A 10706-nucleotide genomic window follows, 5' to 3' on the forward strand; every position below is an offset into this window, starting at 1 on the left:
AGCTTTGCGCGACAAAGGTTGCACACCACTGTTCGTCGGTCGTCAGGCGTCTCTGTGAAAAACTGCCAGACCTTAGAGCACCTCGGCCTCTGCAGGGTGGCATGGCGCGAGGGGGCGCTTTGGGAAACACTTGGTGGATTATTCGGTCTGGCCCTGCCTCTACCCCTGGCCACCGCACTGCCTCTTGCAACCTGCCCTGCTGATGCCCTTGACTCCCCCTCTGAAGACCTGTCCTCCTGAGTAAGCGTTGCACACCAGGTGGGGTCAGTCACCTCATCGTCCTGCTGCTCTTCCTCCGAATCCTCTGTGCGCTGCTCCCTCGGACTTACTGCCCTTACTACTACCTCACTGCAAGACAACTGTGTCTGATCGTCATCGTCCTCCTCACCCACAGAAAGTTGTTGAGACAGTTGGCGGAAGTCCCCAGCCTCTTCCCCCGGACCCCGGGAACTTTCGAATGGTTGGGCATCAGTGACGATAAACTCCTCTGGTGGGAGAGGAACCGCTGCTGCCCAATCTAAGCAGGGGCCCGAGAACAGTTCCTGGGAGTGTTCCCGCTCCTGAGCAGGTGTTATTGTAGTGGAGTGAGGAGGCTGGGAGGAAGGAGGAGCAGCAGACAGAGGATTCGGATTGGCAACAGTGGACGGCGCAGAACTGCGGGTAGACGATAGGTTGCTCGAAGCACTTTCTGCCATCCAGGACAGGACCTGCTCACACTGCTCATTTTCTAATAACCGTCTCCCGCGTGGACCCATTAATTGGGCGATGAATGTGGGGACACCAGAAACGTGCCTCTCTCCTAATCGCGCAGCAGTCGGCTGCGACACACCTGGATCAGGAGCTTGGCCTGTGCCCACACCCTGACTTGGCCCTCTGCGTCCTCGGCCGCGTCCACGTCCTCTAGGCCTACCCCTACCCCTCAGCATGCTGTATTACCAGTGATTTGATTTCACAGGCAGCTAATAAATTGGCGCAAGACTGCAGGCCAAATATAATTTTTTCCCTTTTTTGAAAACGAAAGGCCCCACTGCCTCTAGTGAATGAATAATCTAAGTTTAATAACTGTGCTGTTTTCCTGCTAATGTGTCACAGAACGTGAGGGTAGCAGAGTTATTAACTGTGGCAGAGCAGGTATTTTTTTTCCCAATTAAGGAAAGCAAATGGCGAAGCCAGGAGTAAAACGTAGCTGGGTGCGTATGATTTTTACACTTTGCACACGCAGCCGACACGTGTCCACCGGCGTTAGGACGGACAGAGGCAGGACAAATAGAATTATTTTCACTTGTTTTACAAGCAAAAGGCAGCACTGCGTATATTCAATGAATAATAACTGTGTTGTGGCCCTGCCTATACAATTCTTTCCCTGCAGTATCAATGGAGGGTGGAATGCTCTGCAGAGGCGATTTTGAGAAGCAAAAAAAAATGCAGCACAGCTAGCAGCAGCCTGGACAGTACTGCACACGGATAAATATGGCCCTAGAAAGGACCGTTGAGGTTCTTGAAGGCTACACTCACTCCTAACACTCTCCCTGCCTATGCAGCACTTCTGTCCCTAATGCCGGGTGCAACGCTCTGCAGAGCCGATTTTGAGAAAAAAAAAATGGCACTGCTAACAGCAGCCAACACACAGCTATCAGTGGCCCTAATAAGGACCTTTGGGGGGTCTTGAAGCCTACATTAACTACCAATTCTTTCCCTACAGCAGCTCCGGTACAAACAGCACTGTCCCTCACTAACTCACACGGCATCTGAGCCGAACCGCGGGAGGGGCCGACTTTTATGTTCGGGTGACACCTGATCTTCCCAGCCACTCACAGCAGGGGGGTGGTATAGGGCTTGAACGTCACAGGGGGAAGTTGTAATGCCTTCCCTGTCTTTCAATTGGCCAAAAAAAGTGCGCTAACGTCTCAGGGAAGGAAGTGAAAGTAACCAGAACACCGCATGGTGTTCGTTACGAATAACGAACATCCCGAACACCCTAATATTCGCACGAATATCAAGCTCGGAAGAACACGTTCGCTCATCTCTAGTAATGAGATAGTATGGCATTATGCTGCAATCTGACAGGCAGTCTATCAAGCAGGGCTTTATAGGCAACCTACAATGGCAGCCCTGGAGGCTTTCAGAAATCCCCCGCCTGCCATGGCAAGCGAACAGCAATGGAGCCCCAGTGCCTTGGAAGAAGCCGGAAGCCAGTTTAAAGGGTTTTCCAGGGAAAATACTAGTGATGACCTGTCCTTAGGATAGGTCCTCAATAGCTGATCGGCTGGGGTCCGTCGCTCGGGACCCCGACTGATCAGCTGATTGTGAGCCCACTGACTGCACCGCAAATACACAGAGGTTGGAGCGGAAGTATCTCTCCGCCCTGTGTGGTGGCTGGTGTAACTGCAGGCATGGCTTCCACTGACCTCTGTGTAGCAGCCAGCACTGTTAACTGCAGGCACAGCTCTCACTGAAATCAATGGGAGTCATGCCTGCAGTTACAAGCACTGGCCACTACAGAGTGGTCGTCGCAGAAACTCCTGATCGCACAATCCGCTGATCAGTCAGGGTCCCGATCTCGGCCAATCAACTATTGACCAGCTGATTATCCTGGGAATAGGTCATCAATAGTCTTTGCCCCGGAAAACCCCTTTAAGTGCTGTTCATTGGGCAGATGACTGCTCAGCCAGGCACGTCCTATTGTGGTCGAGAAATAGGATGTGCCCATGCATGTGCCATGTCTGTTGGACAGGGCATAGGCTGGCGTCCATGTGTTGTCCAATGTAAGTTGTGCCCGAGTGTCTCGGATGCAACTCGAAGTTATGGCTAGTGTGCACCCAGCCTAAGAAGGGGGGTGGGGGATAGGCATCATAGTATGTGGATGCTAAAGCCGGCCTCATATGCGCCAACGGGGTCATACACATGAGCGATTTTTTTTTTCCTGCATGGCACCGTGATACAGAAATCAAATCGCGGCATGTTCTATTTTGTGCATGCTATCGCATCGCCTATTCTTTTCAAAGGGCCGGCGGCAGCATCGTACAATGTGATTGGCGCACGTGATGCGAGGTCTCCCACTGAGAACAATGGGAGAAACTCTCTGAACCTGACAGCCGCGGCGGGGATTCACTTCATCCCGAAGAGATTTGAGGCTTTCACATGAAAATGCCTCGCATCCACAGGGATTTCACATGGGGGCGAGGGCGATATGGGGGCGGGATTCACAGCCCCATATCACGCTTGCCCGTGTGAAGTTAGCCTAAGGCTGCCTGTCCACGGGTGGGCTTGAATTGCGTTCCCCGCGGCGATAATCTGGCCGCAGGGAACGCAGTGAAAGCTCTCCATTGCGTTGCTATGGAGAGTGCTTCCCTCCTGTCCACGAGCGGAGAATCATTGCGATTCTTTGCTTGCGGGCGGCAATTCGCAGCATGCTGCGAATTTACCGCGATTCTCCGCGGTCAGCCAATCTGTCAGGTAGGCTGACAGCAGAGATCCGTCTGCTGGCTCCTTCTCCCGGGCGGCTGTATCCGCCGCGGGGTATCGTAATGCCCGTGGACAGGCAGCCTAATGGGGCACTTTTTCTATGTGTGGGAATTAAAGGAGTTTTCCCTTATTGCAATCTCAGCTTTTCAGTGGAAACCACTGTTATAGTTACCGGTTACCTGGCCAGAAACTACGAAAACCACCGGGGCTTCAGCGCAGCACCGTTATGAATGGGACGTACAGAAACAGCGTAGCACAGCTTGATACATTGTTTCTGTAACTCGGGGAATTACGGAAACAGAGTAGTGCACAACTTGCTATACTGGTTCCGTAGCTTCAATTCACTTCAATGAGAGCTACTCAAACTGCGCGAAAGCCCCCGGCTGTTTCCAACAGGTGGTTGGAATCGGAGGCCCAGGTTATACCATCATCTTGCCATGAAAAGCTGAGATGGGAACATTTCTGTAAGTAAGCAGCTTTACTAGTAGAGGGCATCAGTACTATCAGGGGGCATCATACTGTATGGAGGGCATGACTAGGGGCAATTGTTCTGTGTAGTGCACTAAGTGAGACTCTTTACTGTTTGGGGGGCTTCACTTGGGCCACTAAGAGGACATAATACTGTGAAGGGACTCTAAAAATTAAACCCATCTGTGTGGGCACTAAGGGGGCATTTTTATTGTGGAGGAGGGCATAAGAGGGCATCATACTGTGGTGAAGGCACTAACGAACCGTCATACTGTTAAGGGGGTACTAAGAGGGCATCCTTTATGAGTACCACTAAGGCATCTTTACTGTGAGCACTAAGAGGGAATAATTAATGATGGGGGCAATATAATTGTGTGCCACACAAAGGACAGTATGAAAGTGTGTGGGGCACTAGGGTATATGGGCCGGGTTAGACGCATGGTTCAATGTACAAAAGTTTGTTGCGGTTCTCTGTTGTATGTGCCACACACTGTTTTCATTATTGCAGAGTTGGGAGGTATCGGGGCTGAGATTGGCCAGTAGGGCTCATTCACATGGGCAGATTATTACACGCATGCTTTATACGCAGCGCTAAAAGCCCATTGATCTACATTGGGTCACTCATTACAGGCTATGGGAGCCTAAATACATAGAAGATACACCTGTGTGAGTGAGCCCGCATGGGAACTCTTCACCTGGGCACTGTGGCTGGCATAGTGGGGGCATCAGTTGACTCTTAACAGGGCCAAAATGGAACTAAAATTCAGCCCTGGCATACGAGTCCCACCAGCCCACATACAAGGTGTGTCATTTTTACAACTATCTACTCGAACCATTACACCCAAAGTTTAACTAAGGGCAATGTATATGGTACCAGAACCATGCTCAGTAAACAAATATAGTACCAGGACCAAGCACAGAAAATAAATACAGCCTTATTGCTTCCTAACACTACGGTATTTTCACATGTTTTTGTGTGCGTAAGATCTATGTGTGCACTGCGCAGAGAATAGAACCCATTGATGCCAATGGATTTGCTCTCATGAGTGTGTTTCGCACACGTATTTCGTGAAAGCAAAAAAATAGGTCCAGCTCTTCCTTTCTGCGTATTGCATAGAAGTCTATGGGAGGTGCGCAAATACACAAAGGGATACGTGAAACACTGCGCAAAACTGGGGAAAAGAACACATCTGGACCTCATTTGGCTAATAGCCTTTTAATCCACGGAACGGGTGTGTCATATGTGAACTGGCCCTGTGTACGCAAAAAGGAACAGTAAGGCTGGGTTCACACAGGGCGGTTTTGCCGCAGCAGATCCACCCGCGGCAAAACCGCCCGCAACTGCTAATCTCGGGATTAGCCAGCCATGTGGACGAGATTTCTCAGAAACCTAGTCCACACGGGACGGCTAATCTGCTGCAGTAAATCTGTCTGAAACCGCAGCTGCGGCCGCCACAGCCGCGGTTTCAGAATATGCAGCATGTCCATTCTTTTTCTCATTCCACTGCGGCCGCGCTCTCCTCTGTGGGAGCGCAGGCCGCAACGGAAAAGCAAGCGGCCGGGCCGCTTCAAAGCCGCCGTGGTTCTCCCGGCGGAAATCTCGCGGTTTTTGCTGAGGCCAAACCGCGAGATTTCCAACGGGAATCCGCCCAGTGTGAGCCCAGCCTAATTGCACAGACACGTGCGCAAATCTACCTCAGCCTTGTTCACTGCGCAAATACGTTGTGCTGAGATGCAGATATTTGTGCCTATGCTCATGTGAAGCTGCCATTAGAATCAAGATCTCTGGATACAGGACCACGCTCATTACATAAATACAGCCCCAGAACCAAAATCAGTACATAACTTCTGTCTGGAATCAAGATCAGAAGAGAATTACAGTACTAGAACTCATAAAAGGAATGTAGCCTAAGGTGAGAACAGGAATACAGTCCCAGAACCAACATCATAACATAAATACAGGACCCGCACCAAGATCAATGGATATAGTACCAGAACCAATATAACCTAAACACAGAGCCAGCACCAAGATCAATGGATATAGTAGCAGAACCAACATCATAACATAAATACAGGACCCGCACCAAGATCAATGGATATAGTACCAGAACCAATATAACCTAAACACAGAGCCAGCACCAAGATCAATGGATATAGTAGCAGAACCAACATCATAACATAAATACAGGATCCGCACCAAGATCAATGGATAAATACAGCGCCAGAACCAACATCATAACATAAATACAGAACCAGTACCAAAATCAATGGATATAGTAGCAGAACCAACATCATAACATAAATACAGAACCAGTACCAAGATCAATGGATAAATACAGAACCAAAACCCACATCATAACATTAATACAGAACCAGCACCAAGATCAATGGATATAGTACCAAAAGCCACATTATAACATAAATACAGAACCAGCACCAAGATCAATGGATGTAGTACCAGAACCCACATCATAACATAAATACAGAACCAGTACCAAGATCAATGGATATAGTACCAAAAGCCACATCATAACATAAATACAGAACCAGCACCAAGATCAATGGATGTAGTACCAGAACCAACATCATAACATAAATACAGAACCAGCACCAAGATCAATGGATATAGTACCAGAACCCACATCATAACGTAAATACAGAACCAGTACCAAGATCAATGGATAAATACAGCACCAGAACCAACATCATAACAAATACAGAACCAGCGCCAAGATCAATGGATATAGTACCAGAACCAACATCATAACATAAATACAGAATGAGCACCAAGATCAATGGATACAGTACCAGAAGCCACATCATAACATAAATACAGAACCAGTATCAAAATCAATGGATACAGCACCAGAACCCACATCATAACATTAATACAGAACCAGTACCAAGATCAATGGATAAATACAGCACCAAAACCCACATCATACCATTAATACAGAACCAGCACCAAGATCAATGGATATAGTACCAAAACCCACATCATAACATAAATACAGAACCAGCACCAAGATCAATGGATAAATACAGCGCCAAAACCAACATCATAACATAAATACAGAACCAACACCAATGGATAAATACAGCACCAGAACCTACATCATAACATAAATACAGAACCAGCACCAAGATCAATGGATATGGAACCAGAATCAACATCATAACATACATACAGAACCAGTACCAAAAATCAATGGATAAATACAGCACCAGTTCCAATATCAATGGATAAATACAGCACCAGAACCAACAGCATAACATAAATACAGACCCAGCACCAAGATCAATGGATTTAGTACCAGAACCAACATCATAACATACATACAGAACCGGCACCAAGATCAATGGATATAGTACCAGAACCAACATCATAACATAAATACAGAACCAGCACCAAGATCAATGGATAAATACAGCGCCAAAACCAACATCATAACATTAATACAGAACCAGCACCAAGATCAATGGATAAATACAGCACCAGAACCAACATCATAGCATAAATACAGAACCAGAACCAAGATCAATGGATATAGTACCAGAACCAACATCATAATATAAATACAGAACCAGCACCAAGATCAATGGATAAAGAACCAGAACCAACATCATAACATAAATACAGAACCAAGATCAATGGATAAATACAGCACCAGAACCAACATCATAACATAAATACAGAACCACCACTAAGATCAATGGATAAAGAACCAGAACCAACATCATAACATAAATACAGAACCAGTACCAAGATCAATGGATATAGTACCAGAACCAACATCATAACATAAATAAAGAACCAGAACCAAGATCAATGGATAAATACAGCACCAGAACCTACATCATAACATAAATACAGAACCAGCACCAAGATCAATGGATATAGAACCAGAATCAACATCATAACATGAATACAGAACCAGTACCAAAATCAATGGATAAATACAGCACCAGAACCATCATCATAACATAAATACAGAACCAGCACCAAGATCAAAGGATATAGAACCAGAATCAACATCATAACATACATACAGAACCAGTACCAAAAATCAATGGATAAATACAGCACCAGAACCAACATCATAACATACATACAGACCCAGCACCAAGATCAATGGATATAGTACCAGAACCAACATCATAACATACATACAGACCCGGCACCAAGATCAATGGATATAGTACCAGAACCCACATTATAACATAAATACAGAACCAGCACCAAGATCAATGGATAAAGAACCAGAACCAACATCATAACATAAATACAGAACCAGCACCAAGATCAATGGATATAGTACCAGAACCAACATCATAACATACATACAGAACCGGCACCAAGATCAATGGATATAGTACCAGAACCAATATAACCTAAACACAGAGCCAGCACCAAGATCAATGGTTATAGTAGCAGAACCAACATCATAACATACATACAGGATCCGCACCAAGATCAATGGATAAATACAGCGCCAGAACCAACATCATAACATAAATACAGAACCAGCACCAAGATCAATGGATATAGAACCAGAATCAACATCATAACATACATACAGAACCGGCACCAAGATCAATGGATATAGTACCAGAACCCACATTATAACATAAATACAGAACCAGCACCAAGATCAATGGATATAGTACCAGAACCCACATTATAACATACAGAACCGGCACCAAGATCAATGGATATAGTACCAGAACCAACATCATAACATACATACAGAACCAGCACCAAGATCAATGGATAAATACAGCACCAGAACCAACATCATAACATACATACAGAACCAGCACCAAGATCAATGGATATAGTACCAGAACCAACATCATAACATACATACAGAACCGGCACCAAGATCAATGGATATAGTACCAGAACCAACATCATAACATACATACAGAACCGGCACCAAGATCAATGGATATAGTACCTCATACACGCTTCATCCGGCGGTGCTCTAGAAGTGCTGAACGGCTGTGGAGGAAATCGCAAACGTCCGCAGACTTCCTCCACTGCAAATATATGCTCAGAACCTACAACCTCGCCCTCCACCATGCCAAACAAGTCTACTTCACCTCTCTAGTCTCCTCATTATCGCACAACCCTAAACGGCTCTTTGATACTTTTCACTCCCTTCTCAGCCCAAAACCGCAGCCCCCAGTGACGGATCTCAGTGCTGAAGAGTTGGCTGCTTACTTCAAAAAGAAATTAGACGACATCCGTCAGGAAATAACCTCCCAATCCCAGACTAGCCCTGACCCTAGTCCTGTCAGCACTGCATCTAGCTCCTGCTCACTGTCTGTACTCAGACCAGTGACAGAGGAAGAAGTCTCCAAATTGCTCTTCTCTGCTCGCCCCACCACCTGCGCTAGCGACCCTCTCCCCTCACACCTCCTCCGTTCCTTCTCCCCAGTGGTCATCTCCCATCTCACCACTATATTCAACCTCTCTCTGACCTCTGGCATCTTTCCCTCTTCTTTCAAACACGCCATCATATCCCCACTGCTAAAGAAACCGACTCTGGACGCGACTGATGCTGCCAACTACAGACCCATCTCAAACCTCCCCTTCATCTCCAAACTACTAGAACGCCTAGTTTACTCCCGCCTTGTAAGCTATTTATCAGAGAACTCTCTCCTAGACCCCCTACAGTCTGGCTTCCGACCTCAACACTCGACAGAAACTGCCCTTACTAGGGTATCCAATGACCTACTGACAGCCAAATCGAGGGGCGATTACTCCCTACTGATCCTCCTCGACCTTTCTGCAGCGTTTGACACTGTTGACCACAAACTCCTCCTCAGTATGCTACGCTCCATTGGCCTAAAGGACACTGCCCTCTCCTGGTTCTCCTCTTACCTATCTGACCGCTCTTTCAGTGTCTCCTTTGCTGGCTCTACCTCCCCTCCTCTTCCCCTTGCTGTTGGGGTCCCCCAGGGCTCGGTCCTTGGCCCCCTTCTCTTCTCTATCTACACAGCCCCTATTGGACAAACCATCAGGAGTTTTGGCCTCAAATACCACCTGTACGCTGATGACACCCAGCTATACACCTCTTCCCGTGACATCTCTGCACCCTTCCTCCAAAACATCACTAACTGTCTGTCCGCTATCTCTAACACCATGTCCTCTCTCTACCTAAAACTAAACCTCTCTAAAACTGACTTACTGGTATTTCCACCCTCCACTAACCGACCTCCTCCTGACATCTCCATCTCAGTGTGTGGCGCCACCATAACTCCTAGACAACAAGCCCGCTGCCTTGGAGTCATATTTGACTCTGATCTCTCTTTTGCCCCCTACATCCAATCTCTAGCCCTAACATGTCAGCTGCACCTCAAGAACATCACAAGAATCCGCTCTTTTCTCACTGTGGAGACGTTAAAAATGCTTATTGTCGCCCTCATCCACTCCCGGCTCGATTATTGCAACTCGTTGCTGATCGGCCTCCCCTGCACCAGACTCTACCCTCTCCAGTCCATCCTGAATGCGGCAGCCAGGCTCATCTTCCTGTCCAGCCGCTACTCAGACGCCTCTGCCCTGTGCCGGTCACTGCACTGGCTGCCCGTTAAATACAGAATTCAATTCAAACTCGCTACCTTCATCCACAAAGCCCTCCACAGTGCAGCGCCACCCTATATCGCCTCCCTCATCTCAATCCATCAACCAGCCCGGGCTCTCCGTTCTGCTAACGAAACCAGACTGAGTGCCCCTTTAATTCGAACTTCTCATTCCCGCCTCCAAGACT

The sequence above is a fragment of the Eleutherodactylus coqui genome, chromosome 1 (genome assembly GCF_035609145.1).
Source record: "Eleutherodactylus coqui strain aEleCoq1 chromosome 1, aEleCoq1.hap1, whole genome shotgun sequence".
Taxonomy (NCBI): domain Eukaryota; kingdom Metazoa; phylum Chordata; class Amphibia; order Anura; family Eleutherodactylidae; genus Eleutherodactylus; species Eleutherodactylus coqui.